The sequence below is a fragment of the Tachypleus tridentatus genome, chromosome 6 (assembly GCF_004210375.1).
Source record: "Tachypleus tridentatus isolate NWPU-2018 chromosome 6, ASM421037v1, whole genome shotgun sequence".
Lineage (NCBI taxonomy): Eukaryota > Metazoa > Arthropoda > Merostomata > Xiphosura > Limulidae > Tachypleus > Tachypleus tridentatus.
This window is the reverse complement of record NC_134830.1, coordinates 156,285,319-156,302,781: the sequence shown is the minus strand read 5'-3', so window position 1 is coordinate 156,302,781 and position 17,463 is coordinate 156,285,319. Positions and strand designations below refer to the sequence as shown.

At 31.5% G+C, this 17,463-nt stretch overlaps 1 protein-coding gene and 1 long non-coding RNA gene across 2 annotated transcripts in view; one reads left to right on the top strand and one right to left on the bottom strand.

The window, feature by feature from the left end:
* The window catches only part of LOC143254190 (uncharacterized), a gene marked incomplete in the record, with an annotated part of 711,062 nt that overhangs the window by 449,640 nt on the left and 243,959 nt on the right, over positions 1 to 17,463 (top strand).
* On the bottom strand, positions 726 to 1,785 carry LOC143254203 (uncharacterized). The gene is made up of 2 exons (XR_013030086.1): positions 1,740 to 1,785; positions 726 to 1,054 (listed from the first exon to the last, which is right to left on the bottom strand). It is a non-coding gene; the product is annotated as an uncharacterized LOC143254203 (long non-coding RNA).

Sequence of the window (17,463 nt, the reverse complement as noted above, 5' to 3'; positions counted from 1 at the left end):
TTATCAATGAAAACGCATTGGAAATCGCTAAAATCTGATAGTAGGTTCTATGCGATAAACAAAGTTCACATACACCACTGTGTAGCTTTATATTAAATAAACAACGTGTACTGGTGCTCTAATATTTCTCATTTCATACCAATACGTTTTTCCAATGTGTATAAAATTTAAGCTCTCAGACATTACACATTACTTAGAAAACTTATTAATTATATTAACACTGAGAAATTGAAAACTCTTTAAATATTCAACAATTTTAAAAGCAGTAAAGTTAACAATGCAGCTTCTTACAAACGTTAACAAAGCAGTGACGATGTGGTGTGAAACTTATTAAAAGACCAGACTAAACATTCTTATATCATGTAAGATAATGTTCACATTGATAAAAAAAGACATAAACTAAGTCACGAATATTGAAACTACTCTTTTGCCCATGAGCGAACAAGTATGTTTAATACGATAAGGATTTCAATAAGCAATCTTCAGATATATGAGTTGAGAGGTATGGCCTAGTGGATAAATTGATTAACTTTATTATTTGAAAAGTTAAACTTTGAAACATTTCTGTATTTAAATGTTGATATTCTTACTTATTTATACTAACATGAACAATGAAATTAAGTGACTTGTTACCAATTACCCTCCACCAATACGATTTTATGCGTCCAAATGTAGACTGTCATTCATTCTTAGCTAACTATTCAATCTTCTTCCCTTTCAGTACTCTTCTTCCTGTGGAAGTTGCTTGTCTTGTTGTTCGTGTTCCTCTTCTTAACCTATCTCTTCACTTAGGGTCACTGTCAAAAACCAAGCCTACATCTGGGTCTCTTCTAAACATATTCTTCTCGTATCTTCCATTACCATTATATATTCTGAAATCTTTTTTTCTTATCAAAACCACTTTTATTCCCACGTCTGCCAAGAGCTCTGCTATTTCCCCTATATCTCCGTAACAACCATAACCATTGTGGATGTTTCGGGTTATTTTGTCACTTCCGTTTTCAGCGTAACTTCCTACAGTGTAGACCGTAATCACCAAAAGTAAAATGATATTCTGTAAAAAAATAAGTAATTTTTTGTGAAACTATGACCATTAAAAACAAACTACTTGCTTCTTCTGTGAGGAAATTCTGTAGATGCATAGTTATTTCACAGAGAGAAACAGTTACACAAACTAGTTACGATGTAAATTAGCTTATACTATAACTTTTCCCCATAAAGTTTTAATATTTTATTGTGAAATGTTCAAACATAGAACAGACTATGTATAAAATAAATGGCATTATTCATGTTTAGTCCAAATGGTTTTGCCTAATTTGTATTAATAACTGTAATAGAAATGACTTATTAATTTAATGAATGTAGTCAACATAAAGATTATTTTACTGATGTTGTGACAGATTCCGCGCGAGAGCTTGATCGTAAATTCAACATAATTTTCTTGTTTGTTGTTTTATATGATGAGAGCGTTTGTCACAGTATTATTTTACTGGGAATTCTGTTATACTGAAATAGAATATCTTTCTAAGAATTATGTTATCAATTTATATTTCACTAACAATGTAATGAGATCAGGTCTCTAATGAACAGAAATTAATTTTGGTCTATTTATCTCATATTATTTTGCCACTTCTTATACTGGAATAATACCAGGCACCAAATACAACTATTTGTCTCCGGTGAGCTGTGCTAGAGTTTAACCGATAAGTAACTTACAGAATAAACTGTAAAACACTTACCACTAGCCTCATCTTTATTCCAGTGCAATAAGCAAAAAGACCTTGATATCGGTTCTAAGTAAGTTCGTTATGTTAATAGTGTTCTTCAAATTTACGAACTTTTATAGCGTATTGTAAATACGCAATCATAGTGAAGGCCACAGCTCTGAGTTACGAAACTGTTATAACCCAGATTACTATTTCCTGATTTCAAATTATACAATGTCACCCTTTATAATTGGCTTCTTCTCCAGATGTATTGACAAGCGAATTTAAATCACAAATCAATGCGACAAACTTTATAGAAATGTTTTCAGTTTTCTTTGTGACACTGATGTACTTTCAAAGTACGGTATCATGTTGAATAAGCCTTATGGGGTTTATATTACTTTTTTCCAAAAGTAAAATACAGAGTTATTTGTTTCCCTTCGTTTCAATCTGAATTATTAAAAACTTTAATTTGTTTCTTTTAATGTTATACATTATTATTATTTATTTGTTTGTCACACTCCAAACGAGTTTAGGTTAGGTACAATTACGTTATTTATGGAAACTTTTTTAAAATAAAAAAATTTAACAGTTTTACTTAACATTATACTTAAATTATACGGTGCGTCCAATAATTATTTCTTAATGTTTTAGTGTTCTATTTTCATAGTACAGACAACTGAATATGGGGACCTCAGCAGACCGATGTAGCTTTCCAATAACAAAACACACAAACACAACTGAATATAAATAAACTTTCCGAACGCTAATTTTTTATTGTCAGATACTTATTTAATAACAATTGTTTCACAGTTGGTATAGTATATGTGATTAACAACTCATGTTCTCATTAAATAAGTTTCATTGGTGTTTCAATAAAAAGCTGTAAACAGATCTAAAATCCATGTGAATATTTACTTTACTTTATCAGCTTGTTTCCGAGTAATTGGTACGTGTTTCGTATGGAATGTTCTATTCTTTTTTCAAGGATAGTTACACAATCTTTATCAATTATAATGTCTGTAATATAGGTTATGTTATATCGAATGAATCGATAGATTTCTTATTAAATTTTGATCCTTTCTGGGTCATTATATCAAAAGCTAGTGAATATAGAAATACTGTTTGACCTTTAACAGTTTTGATGAATCTTATTAAATTGTACAATAATATGGTACACTGTTTTCCTTTATCGCAGGTAATCTGTAGCCATGCAGGAAATATCGAAGTGTTAACGTAAAGTAAAGCCAAAGACACTGTTCTACAACACTGTTTCAGTTCATTATTAAAAAGGAAACGACGAAAATATGTCAATAGAAATATTGTATGTTGGGACTGGAATTGACAAAATGGAGAAATCTATAAACTTAAGTTTTATTTTTTTAATTGTTTTGAAACCATGATTTCATTTGATAAATAAATATGTCCTCTCAAATATTGTCTTGAATATAGTGATAACTGGTGTGACTCAAACAGTTTAAAAAAAAATTTTTTGTGTATGTGCCTGTCGACAAATGAAATTTTGATTCAAGATTATGATAAAATCCCATCTAAAAGATTTCTGACTGTAGATGATGGTGAAGCACCAACAGTGAATTTAATTAGTCTTACCGCCACTTTTTTAATTTCTTAAAATAAAATAATGGCAAGATACCATGGTATCTTATAAAATAACTGTATTATCAAAAAAAAGCTTCGACTGTCACCAATCCTGCTTAATTCCAATTAAATATTAAAATTGATCTGTTGATTTAACGTGAGTGTGTAGCCCAATAATTTGTGATTTAGATTATGAGATTAGTGAACAAAATAAAGATGAGTTAATAAATAACTTGCTGCCTGATCAAAAAGCGGAAACGATTGCTGAAGCATTTGCAAATAACATAACAGCGAGACACGGTGTAACCCAGTACTTTCTGATGAATAGAGATGGTAACTTCGTTTTTACGTTAGAAAATTACATTGATCAATTGTTAAGTGTCCAGAAAACTGAAACAACTGCTTTCCATCCAGCTGCTACGGTATTAGTAGAAATATTCAACAGAACTTTGCGAGATATAATTTCTCAATACTTTGAGAAAGATAATAAAACTTGGGAAGAGCTGGTTCATTTATTACAAAGTGCTGAAAATGAGTCTACTCTGGAAAGTCCGTTTTTCTATTACATGGTAGAGATGTACTGCTGCCAAAGCAAGAGATAATGACCATAAAATATTTTATCACGCAGAAGGTTATGATAACAAGACTGAGCTTTTACAGAGACTGCAGTTAGTCTTTGAGATAATTAAAAACATTTAATACAACATGCTCAAAATAGAGAGAAACAAACAAATAAAAAGGCGAACCTAATGAAATAAAATTAATATATAAATTGTTGTCATATACCCTTATCGTTAAGAGAGGAAACACCAAGAAATAAGTAGAACTGTGGAAAGACACTTTCAGAGCACTTAAACAAACAAGTTCAATCCATTTTGAGAATACAAAAATGTGTAAAAAAAAAAGAAAACAGTTGGTACATGTTAATAGATTAAAGAAACTGAAGAAAGGAAACCTATCTTTAAGAATATATGATTGATGAAAACCAAGCAACTGACAAAAAGAAAAATTAAAGTCCAATCTTATTATTCGAATAAATTAGATTTATCTTATAACGATGAAGAGATAAGTAAAGCCTAGACAGAAAATTAAGAGTTAGAAGACGCTAATACCACATTAGTATCGAGGACAAGTAACAGGGTCTGTGTATCAAGAACATCTATGACGACGTAAGATGATACTGTTACCCATGATCATAGATCACGTGGTCGTGTACCAACTCAACTAGAAGTAATCCTTACCTCTACTAAAACGAGGTGAAATTTTGTTTCCAAGTAGTTGTACATAGACCCACAAATGACATTACCAGAGTTAATGTTAGCTCTATTGATGAAACACTTGGTGTGCTAGAAGCTTTAACGATATATTAAGCAGTAGTCGTAGCTGTAATTAGACTTAAGTTAACAATGTGGGACGTGGATAAACAATATTGAATATTTTGTATATATATATACTTGTGTCTGAGAGGTTATCGGACATTTCTCTTTATATGTTTTAGTTGTAGAAATATCTGTCGCTTTACTATCCTTCATTATCCTTTTGATGAGTGGAAACATGGCGGCAAAGAACGTATTTTACCAATGAGAAATAAGACGCGTATGATTTTTATTGAAGAAGAAAATCTTATATTATCATGAGATATGTAAATAATTTTCGAATTTTTACAGTATGTTCGATTGATAGTTTGATTACAAGAAGAAGTAATATTGTTCGACAAATCTTTTTGACGTAAGTTGTCGTGATAATTTCGATGACGGTGGTTCGGAAAATAATACGTCATTTCATATGACAAATCAGGTAATAAGAATCTGATGTCCAGTAAGGATGATAAAAGGAGGAACTAAGAACTATGACACCTTATTTAGACGATATCTTGTTAACATTTGAAGATTTGTTATTAGAATTAAAGGATATTAAAGATAGCATCACGATTTCCGATCGGATTCCATGAAAACGTGGTTAAATAGATGAAAATGCTTTCAAATTTTTGTTCGCATAAGTAAATACAAACGATTTACGCCAATTAAACAAGAAAATCGAACAACAAAGACAGATATAAATATAAATGGTTAACTTAACATGTCACTGTAATGAACTAATTAAACCAGTGTCTTCAATTAGATGACCAGAAATTCTCCTAAGTCTTAGTAAACATTTGAAAATTTTGAAACGTACCAATATCAGACATTCTGAACTTCATTGAGCAGGACCTGAAATGTTAGTTTTCAAACATAGAATTCAGAATAACTAACAAAAATTATTATTTACCGTTGGAAATTGTAAGACTGAGTTATCTACGATAGAACAAGTATTATATATGTAGCTGAAGACAGAAAGTTAGTTCATACTTTATACGTCGAAATATATTTAAAAAAAATGTTAGATAAAATTGATAGGAAGTTACTTCCGTACTTACAATATATGAAACCTACAAATAGTAAATAGATTTATACGTATTACGCATGAACTCTGTAATGACACCTGCAGCAAAGGATACAATCCAGAGTTGGCGGTGAGTGGTGATAACTAGCTGTTTTCTGCCTATTTTACACTGCGAAATTAAGAACGGCTACCTCAGATAACTCTCGACTAGCTTTGCGCGAATATTCAAAACAAATCAAACCAACCATTGTTATATGACATTCAGGGTACTAGATAGTTTTGTATACCTCACATTCACAAGTTTCTTGACCTGTATAATAAAACTCTCTTCATCTTGTATTACTTAGACACTTTTGTTTTCTGAAGTATGGTATGAAGATATGTTTCAGTTAAAACTATTGCTAAAAGAATGTCAAAAAATACCTTACTTTATATATATATAATTTACTTAATGCAACCTGTGATTGATATGAAAGACGCTTTAAAGTGGCTTAATTAAAGTTGTCAAGTTCATAAGACATGTATATAATAAATTTTGTGAGGAATTATATAGCTGTATTTATATCAACGTATCTATGTTAGTGTAATGTGTAAGGTTTGGTTTGTTTTGAATTTCGCGCAAAAAAGCTACACAAGGGCTATCTGCGCTAGCCGTCTCTAATTTAGAAGTATGAGACAAGAGGGAAGGCAGCTAGTCAACACCACTCTTGGGCTACTCTTATACCAACGCATAGTGGGATTGACCATCACGTTATAACGACCCCAGGGTCGAAAGAGAGAGTATGTTTGGTGTGACGGGATTCAAACCCTAGACTCTCAGATTACAAGTTGAGCGCCCTAACCACGTGGCCATGCCAGGCTGATCTACTTTTATTTAAATTATTAAAAACAAGACAACGTGAAGTACAAACAATAAATATTTTATTAAACACGTAGACATGGCGTGACCTGATGGAAAGGTAGCGTTCGACTATTACATAATGTGCTTGTCTCGGATCCCAAACACGGCTATCGAACATGTTCACCTTTTCAGCACGTGTGAGCGTTATAACATTATGGTCAATTCCACTATTGTTTCGTAAAATAATAGCCCAAGAGTTGGTGATGGGTGGTGTTGACCAGCTGCCTTCCCTCTAGTCTTACACTGCTAAATTAGGGACGGCTAGCACAGATAGCCCTCGAGTAGCTATGTGCGAAATTCCAAAAACCAACAAACAAACATTTTCACTTTTTTATTACTGCATTCAGTTTTTTTTCCCAAAATAAAAGTATTGAAATACTCAAATGGAATTATTATCTACTTCAAATTTTTTTCGGTTTGTTCAATTTTTTAAACATGATTTTAACGATTTTGATTACCAGACAACAATATTTAAGTAATTTTACGTTTCGTTTTTTGTCTCATTATGTAGCAATTCACTTGATGCTTATGTTTAAGTGTTGCTAGAAACATTTAAAAACAATCTTTATTGATGTTACTTTGGACACGAAGTTTTCAGCATCTCGTTTGCGTTTAAGGGTGAAATACTTTTATACGTTTAGAAAAATGTCAAGGGCGCAGTGTACTAGGAAGTTCTGAGTAGAAGTCTCAATGTGATAACTGATATCTAACTAAACAACTTATTTTGAATTTCGATTTCGTTCAAAATAACATGTTGGCACTGAGTAAAACCTTTACTTTTAATTTCGTGAAATGTGAAGACTAAGTCATATTTAACAGAACTTAGTTAAGCCTAACACACAAAGTTGTAGGTGTGACTTTAAAGTAATATCGTTCATTATACGATACTCTCATATGGTTCATTTCAAAACATCCCTGCCACAAGTTATCGGACAGGCCTGTTGGTTTAGTAATAGTATCTGAATATTCTAATGAAATTATTGCAATGTCCGAAAAAACTAAATCTGTCATATTTAAAATTTGACGTCAGAACATATATCACACTTAGGTTTCATACACTTCGTTGTAAAAGTTGAGTTTGATTTTTCAGAGATATCTTCTTATGATAATATAAAAACGACTTCCTATCAAAGGAGAACATACAAAGTATAGAATATTAGGCCTTTTCTCAGCGGAATCACAAATCCCACCCCTAATTACCAATTAAAATTTATATAATGTTCCATGATACTAAACATTTCGAAACCTGTTGAACAAATATCCCAAGTAGACCCTTCTGTATTTGTGTACATAACTTGAAACAACCAACTGAACTGTCCTGAACAGTACAGCAACACTATCCAGTTAGGGTTGATGTCAACAGGAACAAAACATTTTTGTGAATGAATACATGTTGACTTACATATTTATGTTTCGTTTGCTGTCCCTGTTTAATGACGTCACTAGTTTATAACGGGTGGTGTGTGTGTTTGTGTTTTTTTATAACAGAAACACATCGGGCTATTTGCTGAGTCCACCTAGGGGAATCGAACCTCCGATTTTAGCGTTGTAACTCCGTAGACTTACCGCTTTACCAGCGAAGGTCAAAGTAAAGCGAGTATAGCGTCAGTAAATATGAGGAAGAACCGCTCGTTCTTCAGACGAGTGCTATAGAACCAAGTTAATGGTAACGAATTTTCTTTGAACAATCAAATTATTATAATCGTCTCGTCTTACAGGCAGGAAGCTTCTTATACTCTTATCTTAGAATCCAGGGGAGCCTAATCATATTTTGTGTACATACGAAGAATCACGAAAATCTTTGTTTCAGGAACTTGAAAGATAACATACAATAATGAGACGAAAGAACAACTTTATGAAGATATTTTTGTTTTACCTTCGGTTTTGTCGTTAATAAAAACTAACGAAAATATTCCAAAAAATAACAACTTAGAGGTTCAAAGCAAGCTTTATCTCAAACCACACATGAGTACAATCCATTAATAAAAAGTAAAACAATGTATGCCATGAATTAATTAAAAAAGTTAATTAAATAGCGAATAGTTATAAGTTAGTTTGTTTTTGAATTTCGCGCAAAGCTACACGACGGCTATATGCGCTAACCGTCCATAATTTAGCAATGTAAGAAGGCAGATAGTTATCACCACCCACTGTCAACTCTTGGGCTGCTCTTTTAACAATGAATAGTTGGATTGACCGTCACATTATAATGCCCACATGGGTGAAAGGGCGAGCATGTTTGGTGCGACTGGTGTTTTGTCATGAAAATACGAAAAAATATATATTTCGTTAAACTGGATATGTTTCGTCTTCACCCTTTCAACATTCTTAAATTTAATAACAATAGCAAAGGTACGTCGGTTTAATATTTTGTAGACCCCAATCTACCGCCTAGTACGTTTTTTTTTCATTACCACGATAATTAAATTGGGCTTTTCAGTGAGTTTTTTTTTGTTTCGTTAAATATATCGCCCTCTAGTGGCACAGAGACATATCTGCGGACTTACAAAACCAGAAACCGGCTCTCGACACACGTGGTGAGCAAAGCACAGATAGTCCTTTGCGTAGCTTTGTGTTTAACATCGAACAATCGTGAGATATATCCACCACAATGAACATCAGTAAATGTCGTTTGTAATGAATTTATAACCTAAGTATCGAAACTTTCATAAGGACAATTTATTTCCGCGGTTTCATTTAATACGACGTACGACGTAACATAAACCTTTGTTGTCAAAATAACTAACATTGTACGTAGAACTAAATGTACAAGAGCCTCTTAAACGTAAATAAAAAGCTAATAAAAGAAATGCAGCTTAACAACAGTCAAATAATCATTCAAATTTTGTTTTGACGTAAACTTTGTTGATACTGATAGTTAACATTCTCTACTGTTATTGGGATGGTGTATCCTTTAGAAATAGAGTTAAAACTTGGTTTAGTTTCGTTTCTTTGTGAATTTCGTGAAAAGCTACACGAGGGTTATCTGCGTTAGTTGTCTCTAATTTAGCAGTATAAGACTAGAAGGAAGGCAACTTGTCATCACCACCCACCCTTAGACCTGGGCTACTCTTTTAACAACGAATAATGAGATTGCACGTAACATTATAACGTCCACATAGCTGAAGAGCGACCATATTTCTTCTGACGGGGATTTGAGCTTGCGACACTCAGATTAGGAGTCGAGCTCTCTACCCAAGTGGCAGCTAAAGAGTAACACGAAAACAAAGATGAAATATGAAGTTTTGAATTTGAATTTGTATGTTCCTCGAGATTAGATTATGATGCTCTAGTAATCTATAAAAAATCTAAGAGCCGTATCTTCATCGGCCTTTACAGCTGCTAATAAGTTTTTCGGAGGAACCATCCACCTCCTCAACTCGTCTCAAATGAAATTTTGTATATTGTCCCAGGATGTTGAACGAAACAGAATAAAAGGTATTTTTCGAATGGGTCTTTTTTTTCAGAAATATCTTTCATTTACATAAATTATTCGTATTTGTTTAAGTTTTGCTTCATAATTAACTGAACCAGCGTATGAGAACAAAACTTTTGTTCCTTTATTTGAGAGTGCGTGTCCTTTCTTACAGCAAAGCCACATCAGGATGTCTGCTGAGTCCACCGAAGGAAATCGAACCCATATTTTTATCGTTGTATATCCGCAGGCGTACTGCTGTAACAGCAGGGAACTCCTAAAACGTTTAACAGTTTTAAAGAATCTTATTAAATACAACAATAACATATGAAACTGTTTTCCTGCATCATAGTAAAACTGTAACCATGCAGGAAATATGGAAGTGTTAAAGTAAAGTACAGCTGTTTTAGTAATTTATTCAAAAGGAAACGATGAAAATAGGTCAATAAAATATTATTTGTTGGGAATGAAATTGGAAAAAAATGTAGAAATCTATAAATTTAAGTTTAATTGTTTCTTAATGTTTTGAAATTAGGATTTCAGTTAATAAATGGAAGTTTTCAATAATTTTTTCAGGAATATAGTGCCATCTAGTGTGACTCAGACAATATAAAAGGAAATAAAAATGATTTATTTTACGTATGTGTCAGTTGACTAAAAATATTTTAATTTAAGATTATGGTAAAATCACATCGAATAATGATTTCTGACTGTAGATGGTAGTATCAAAAGCGAAGTTTAATTAGTCTGATGGTAAAGCATCAACTGTGAACTTTATTAGATTGATAGCTACTGCTTTCTTTTGTTAAAATGAATATAAGTCATAGTATTTAGTAAAAAATTATATTATGAAAGAAAGCTTCTACTGTCGCGAATAATAGTACTGTACTACTGTACTAGGTACTGTAGCTGTACCTAGGATAAAAAAAAACGACATTAATAGAGTTAATGTTAGCTTTAGTGACGAAACTAGTGGTGCACTACGAGCTTTTAACAATATATAAAGTTAAAAGCATAGCTGTAATTAGAATTACGTAGAAAATACAGGATATATATAGACATTACTGTATGAGTTATATAAATATGTGTTTGTGATTATAAGATTTATATGTTTTAGCAGTTGACGTATCTGCAGGTTTACAACGGTAATTATTATATAGATGAGTGTAAACATGGCGGTAAAGAATGTGAGTATTGTACCACTAGAGAGAAAGACGATCATGATTTTTATTGAATAAGAAAATTTTATATTATCGTGAGATAAGTGGATAATTGCTGAAAATATACCGTCTCCACAGTACATTCGATTAATAGTTTGATTACGAGAAGAACTAATATTGTTCCAGAAATCGTTTTACGTGAGTGGTTATGTTAGTTTCGATGACAGTGTCAATTTCATGTGACAAATTTCGGAACAGCTATCTTATGTTCAGTAATGATATTAGAGGAAATATTAATTAAAATTATAATACCTAAGATGAACAATATCCTATTAAGATAGAATATTTGTTATTAGATTTAAAGAATATTAAAGATAGCTTTCCGATTTCCGATCGAACTCCAAAACGTGGTTTAATAGACGCTAGTGGAAATATTTTGAAATATGTGCAACCACAGATAATTTACGTGAATTAAAGAAGAAAACAGAACATCAAAAGAAGTATCTGTAGAAATGTTTAATTTAACGTGTGATTATAATGAATTAATTAATCCAGAGACTCGAATTACATGAGAAGGAAATTAAAAATGTATCATTAAGCCCTAGTAAACATTACTACCACTTTGATACCCACCAAAATAAGACTATCTGAGCGTCAAAAAGCAAAAACTAAAATGTTAGTTTTCAATTCTAGAATTCAGAATTTATTTATTATTATTATTGTTATGCCTCTCGATTCCGTGAAGGAATATACGGCCGCAATCGCTTGCGGATTCATTAACAGGCTGTTTTTTTAAATGAGTAGATTGTTAGCACACTGCACAACCCCCAACCAGGAGGAGAAACCTTAGCCGTCCCTAATTTTGCAGTGTAAGACTAGAGGGAAGGCAGCTTGTCATCACCACTCATCACTAACTCTTTGGCTACTCTTTTACCAAAGCCTAGTGGGATTGACCGTAACATTATAACGCCCCCACGGCTGAAAGGGCGAGCATCTTTAGCGCAACTTGGATGCGAACCCGCGACCCTCGAATTACGAGTCGCACGTCTTAACACGCTCGGCCATGCCGGGCCAGAATTCAGAATAATTATCAACAATTATCATTTAAAGTTGAAAATAGTGTGACTGAGTTATCTACGTCAGTACAAGTATTGTAAATAGCTGGAGACAGAAAGGTGAGTTCATGGTTTATTTGTACAAGTGAATTACATAAACTGTCAGATGAAATTATTGTACATAAAGTGAAGTAAAGACAGCCGCAGTAAAGGATTCACAATGAGTGTTCATAAAGATACCTTTAAAAGCAACAGATAGAAAATTCAAATTATTTAGTATTGTATACTTAAACCATTCGTTAGCTCTAACTGTGGAAATGACAGAGAAAGTTATGCTGAAATATATACAAGGTTCCATAGTGTATGTGATCCTGAACTATGCAAAAATAGAATAATTTTATATTTGCAAATTTGACACCAGGAACTTGATTATTTTATCTGTAAAAAATGAACTTATCTTTTCAATAGTATGCCCTAAATGAAATATAAATCGGTTTCGGTTATCGAACTGACGTAATTAAATTAAAGAATAGTGCATATCTTAGATTGCCTAGAACTTGTTCTACTAAAATCTAATGAATTACATTATTCTATAGTTTAACAAGTAAAACTAAATACACAGGAAATCTGTTAAATATAAGAATTTCCCCACGGACAAGAACCATTGACTATAAAAGAGTTACCGCTAATTCAAAATATAAATATTGATTCACATCTTAAAGGCCTGTCAAACATATAAGATGAAATCCGAAACTTGTCCTGTTCGAGAGCTGGGTAAAGCTTCATCTAATTTCAACAACATGTAGACCACGTAAAAGCTAAACCAGTGATGATTATAGAATAACAATAATTCTATAAAACATGTTGAGAAAGTTTCCGATTCTCGTTTAGCGTTTAGTCTGAAATAAGTTGACGTTATCGATGTTTGTAAAGGGATTGTGGAAACTATGGACACTGTATTAATGAGTAGAACTAGGAAGAAACTGTATCATCTTGATACCGCTACAGTATGGAATAAAGTTACGGAGGATTGATTACTGAGAAACTTAAAACAACCTCTAATATAAACAGCTGGGTTATTGATTAAATATCGATAACAAGAATGTGAGTACAGATACAAGAAAAATCTCAGGGTCGAATATTTGGCCATGTATTAATATTTCTTCTAGAATATTTTTTTTTCGAATTGTTAACATTCGAAATATATTCTGTAGAAACTAACCTTAACAAACATTTAGTTCTGTATCGAAACGGGTTCATGAAACACCAATAAAAGACAGATAGACAGATATTTACTACTTTATACAGTTTATTGTTCTCTGTTTTCTATTACCGAAAAAATCAAAATATATTTCAAAACAAAGTTTTTAATTTAACATTAAGTTTATAGTAATTTGAAGTATATATTGTTCCTTCATTAAAAAACCTAAAGTTTGTTAATTGAATAAAGTTCACATTTCAGAACACCATTTCTATCGCAGATAATTCAGATCCTAAGACGTTGCGAAAATAAAAACATATATAAAGTGTTATTTAAGTTGAGATAACACCTCATATTGTGGATGTTGTTAAAAGTGAGTTATTTAATTAACGTTAATGACTTTTAAAGGATTGGGAAAATTCATTCGTGACGACGAGAAACTTAATTGAAGTGGAAATGTATCTGAAGACGTTTGGTTTGTATACTGAAATTTTTATTAAGATAAAGAAGAGAACAACGTTTCCACCTTATTAGGTCATCTTCATGTTTATAAAGAGTAAGAAACTTTCTCTTTGTTAATTTGATGACGTTTATGTTTTAAGACATCTGTTAATTATTTGATTACTGTTGTAATTGGTTTCAATATGCACTACAAATTAATCTATATGTTTAATTTGTTTATTTATATAATGCTCGTTAAATATTCATATAAACCACGTATATATATATCACTGTAATCTAATGTAACAAGTAATATATCACACACTCTATTACATTTATGAATCTCCTCTTCTTACAGCTACTTGTAAAGTAGAAGTTAAAATGTTTATTCTTACCCTTTGATAAAACTGAAGATTACTTGTACTGCACAAACACAGTTTTCCTCTCTATTCCCCTAGCGACTTATCGATGACTTTTGTGACTTAAATCGCTAATATCAAGGGTAGGTTATTTGCAATAAATAAAATTCAGATAGCCCTGTTGCTTTCCATTAAATAAACAAGGTGACCTGAGGCCCTTATGCTTCTAATTTTAATCCCAATACGTTTTAAATGGGTATAAATTTTAGCTTTTAAATATTACACATTACTTAGAAATTTAATTAACCATCAGAAAGCAGCAAATTCTTTAAATATTCAACAGTTTTAGAAAAGTAAAGATAACACAGCAACTCCTTCCAAAAAAAAACAAACCAGTGACGATATGACGTGATAGTTATTAAAATACCACACTATGCATTCTTATATCATGTGAGATAATACTGACATTAATAAAAAATACAGGATTATGTCCTTACCTTTAACCTTAAACAATTCGTTAGCTCTAACTGTGGAAATGTCAGAGGAAGATATGTTGAAATGTGTAGAATGTCCACTTAGAGCATGTGACCACAAACCATGTAAAAATAGAATGGTTATCACTAACCCATCTTAATCTTATAAAATTAATCTTATGACATATTCCTTATATTACGGCTAACAATATGTATAAATATTATTCACTAGATATATAATCATACTCTGATCACCATTGGTTCATTAAATCAGAACTTCGTGAATACAGTAAAACCGTTTCAGTTTTAACAGTCATGATGAATCTTATCAAATTCCCAATAAATTGTCACACTGTATTCCCATATCACAGTAAAACTGTAACCATGCAGGAATTATGAAAGTGTTAACGTAAACTAAAGCTAATGTGCTCCTTCTTCTACTCTGTTTTTGTTAATTGTTGTAAAAGAAACGACCAAAAAAAAATAAAACTAATTTATATTGGGACTTGAATTTCAAAATATGGAGAAATCTATAAATTTAAGTTTTATTCTTTTTAATGTTGTGGAATATAGTGACATTTAAGCCTCTGTGCTGCAGCTGAACGAGTCACACACCTTAACTTGTTTGGCCATGGCGGGCCAGGAAGTGTTGCAGAAATAAGAGAGAAAATCATAATTTCGTAGAATTTTCCAAAATCAAGGCAAGTATTTAATAACAATGACAAACATTAATTTGTTTCATCAGATATAAAAGCAAATAATGTTTATTTCAAAAGAGTTTTAGTAAATTACCATATGTTAATTGCAAATGTTATGCTACATCACAAGTGTTTTAGAAAATTATCTCACGTTTGTTACAAGAACGGTTTTATGTCATAAATGTTTCAGTTAAATATTGTTGCTCTTTGCTTGCCCTTTAAGAAGAAAAACTATCTTAGAATTATAGAGTTTTGTGTTACAGTTTAGATCGATAAATTAATTTTTTTGCACTAAAAAACGTTCAGAGAGACTGTATCATTAAATACAATTTCCGATACATTTTATCCCAGTATGGAAATTAAAGTCCAGTCATATTATAAGCCGTTATAGTCCGCATAGATACCGTACAACGTAGTACAGAAACTGTTGAATTTTGCACCAGTAAAGAATATTCAGATACATTTTATCCCAGTACAGAAAGTTCAGAGATATTGTACGACTATATAAGAAACGTAAATTAAGTCACACGTTAGTTAGTCTTGCAGACAAAACAAGCTCTACAGATACGTACTTGTATCGTAACAATGTTTTCTCAGTTGGCACTACATGTATGCTTAACAGCTCATGTTCTCATTAAATAAGTTCCTTTACCAACTTCATTTTTTCAATTAACAGCTCTTGGAGAATGTATAAATAGATCTCAAATCAATTCAAGTGTTTGATATACTTTACTTTCATGTTTCTGAGCATAGGTGCGTGCTTCTAATAAATGTTTCAATTTTTTTAAGGTTAGTTTCAGTAACTTTATTGATTATAATGTCTGTAATATATTTAATTTATAATATGTATAATGTATGTTGTATTAAATGGCTAACTTAAATAGCATTCCGAAAACTATGTTTGACGTATATAAGACTGTCTATATAGAAACATGCATAGAGTGTGGTTGTAATAATATTATGATGAAAACTTCTACTTGTTCAAAATCTTTAAAGAACTATTTAGAATATGTAACCGTTTACAATGTAATAGATCTAACACCAATGTCTCATGTGATGTGTAAATCAATGTTATTATGTTTATCAGTTTTACGTTATATTCACTTTTTATCATGATTATTCAACACTATTAGTTTGATATCTTGTTTAGAAACAACCTAAATTATATGGGAAATTGTCGACATTATGACTGATAATAAGTGTAAATCTTATTCTCAATCACCTATATTAATCACTCAATTAATTATCAAATTCTGATCCCCATTGGTTGATAAGATCAGAAGCTACTGAATATAACAAACTGCTTTACTTTTAACAGTTTGAATGAATATTATTAAACTCGACAATAAATGTCATATTGTTTTAATATATCACAATAAAACTGTTGAAATGCAGAAAACCTGGAAATGTTACGTAAAGTAAAGCCAGTGAGTTCGTTCCTCCATACTGTTTCAAATAACTATTGAAATGGAAAAGACGAAAATAGATCAATAAAAGTATTTCATGTTGTAACTGGAATTGACAAAAATGGAGAAATATGTTAACTTAAGTTTAGTTTTTCTTAAATGATCTGAAACCATGATTTCATTTGATAAATGCAATTTTCTTATCAAAAGTTTTCTGGAATATGGCGTCATCTAGTTTGACTCGAACAGTGTATGCCTGTCGATTAATGAGATTTTAAATTAAAATTATGATAAAATCACATCTAATAATGGTTTCTGACTGCATATATGGTAAAGCATCCAATGTGAACTTTATTAGACTGACACCCGCTGCTTTCATTTGTTAAAATCAAAATAGATTGTTAGATAACATAGCATCTAATAAAAAAAAAAACTGTATTATGAAAGAGAGCTTTTACTGTAGCTAATCTTACTTCATATTCCATAAAAGAACTTGGAGAATTGGTTAATTACCTATCAAAATGCATCTGTTAGTGTCACGTGATAGTGTGACCCAATAATATTATTGCATAAGGAGTTTTGAATTATGTTCCTTAGATCTTTTGCAATATTACCTTGACCTAATAACTTGAATTCCATACAAGGTATTTTGCTTTTATAAGTAGAT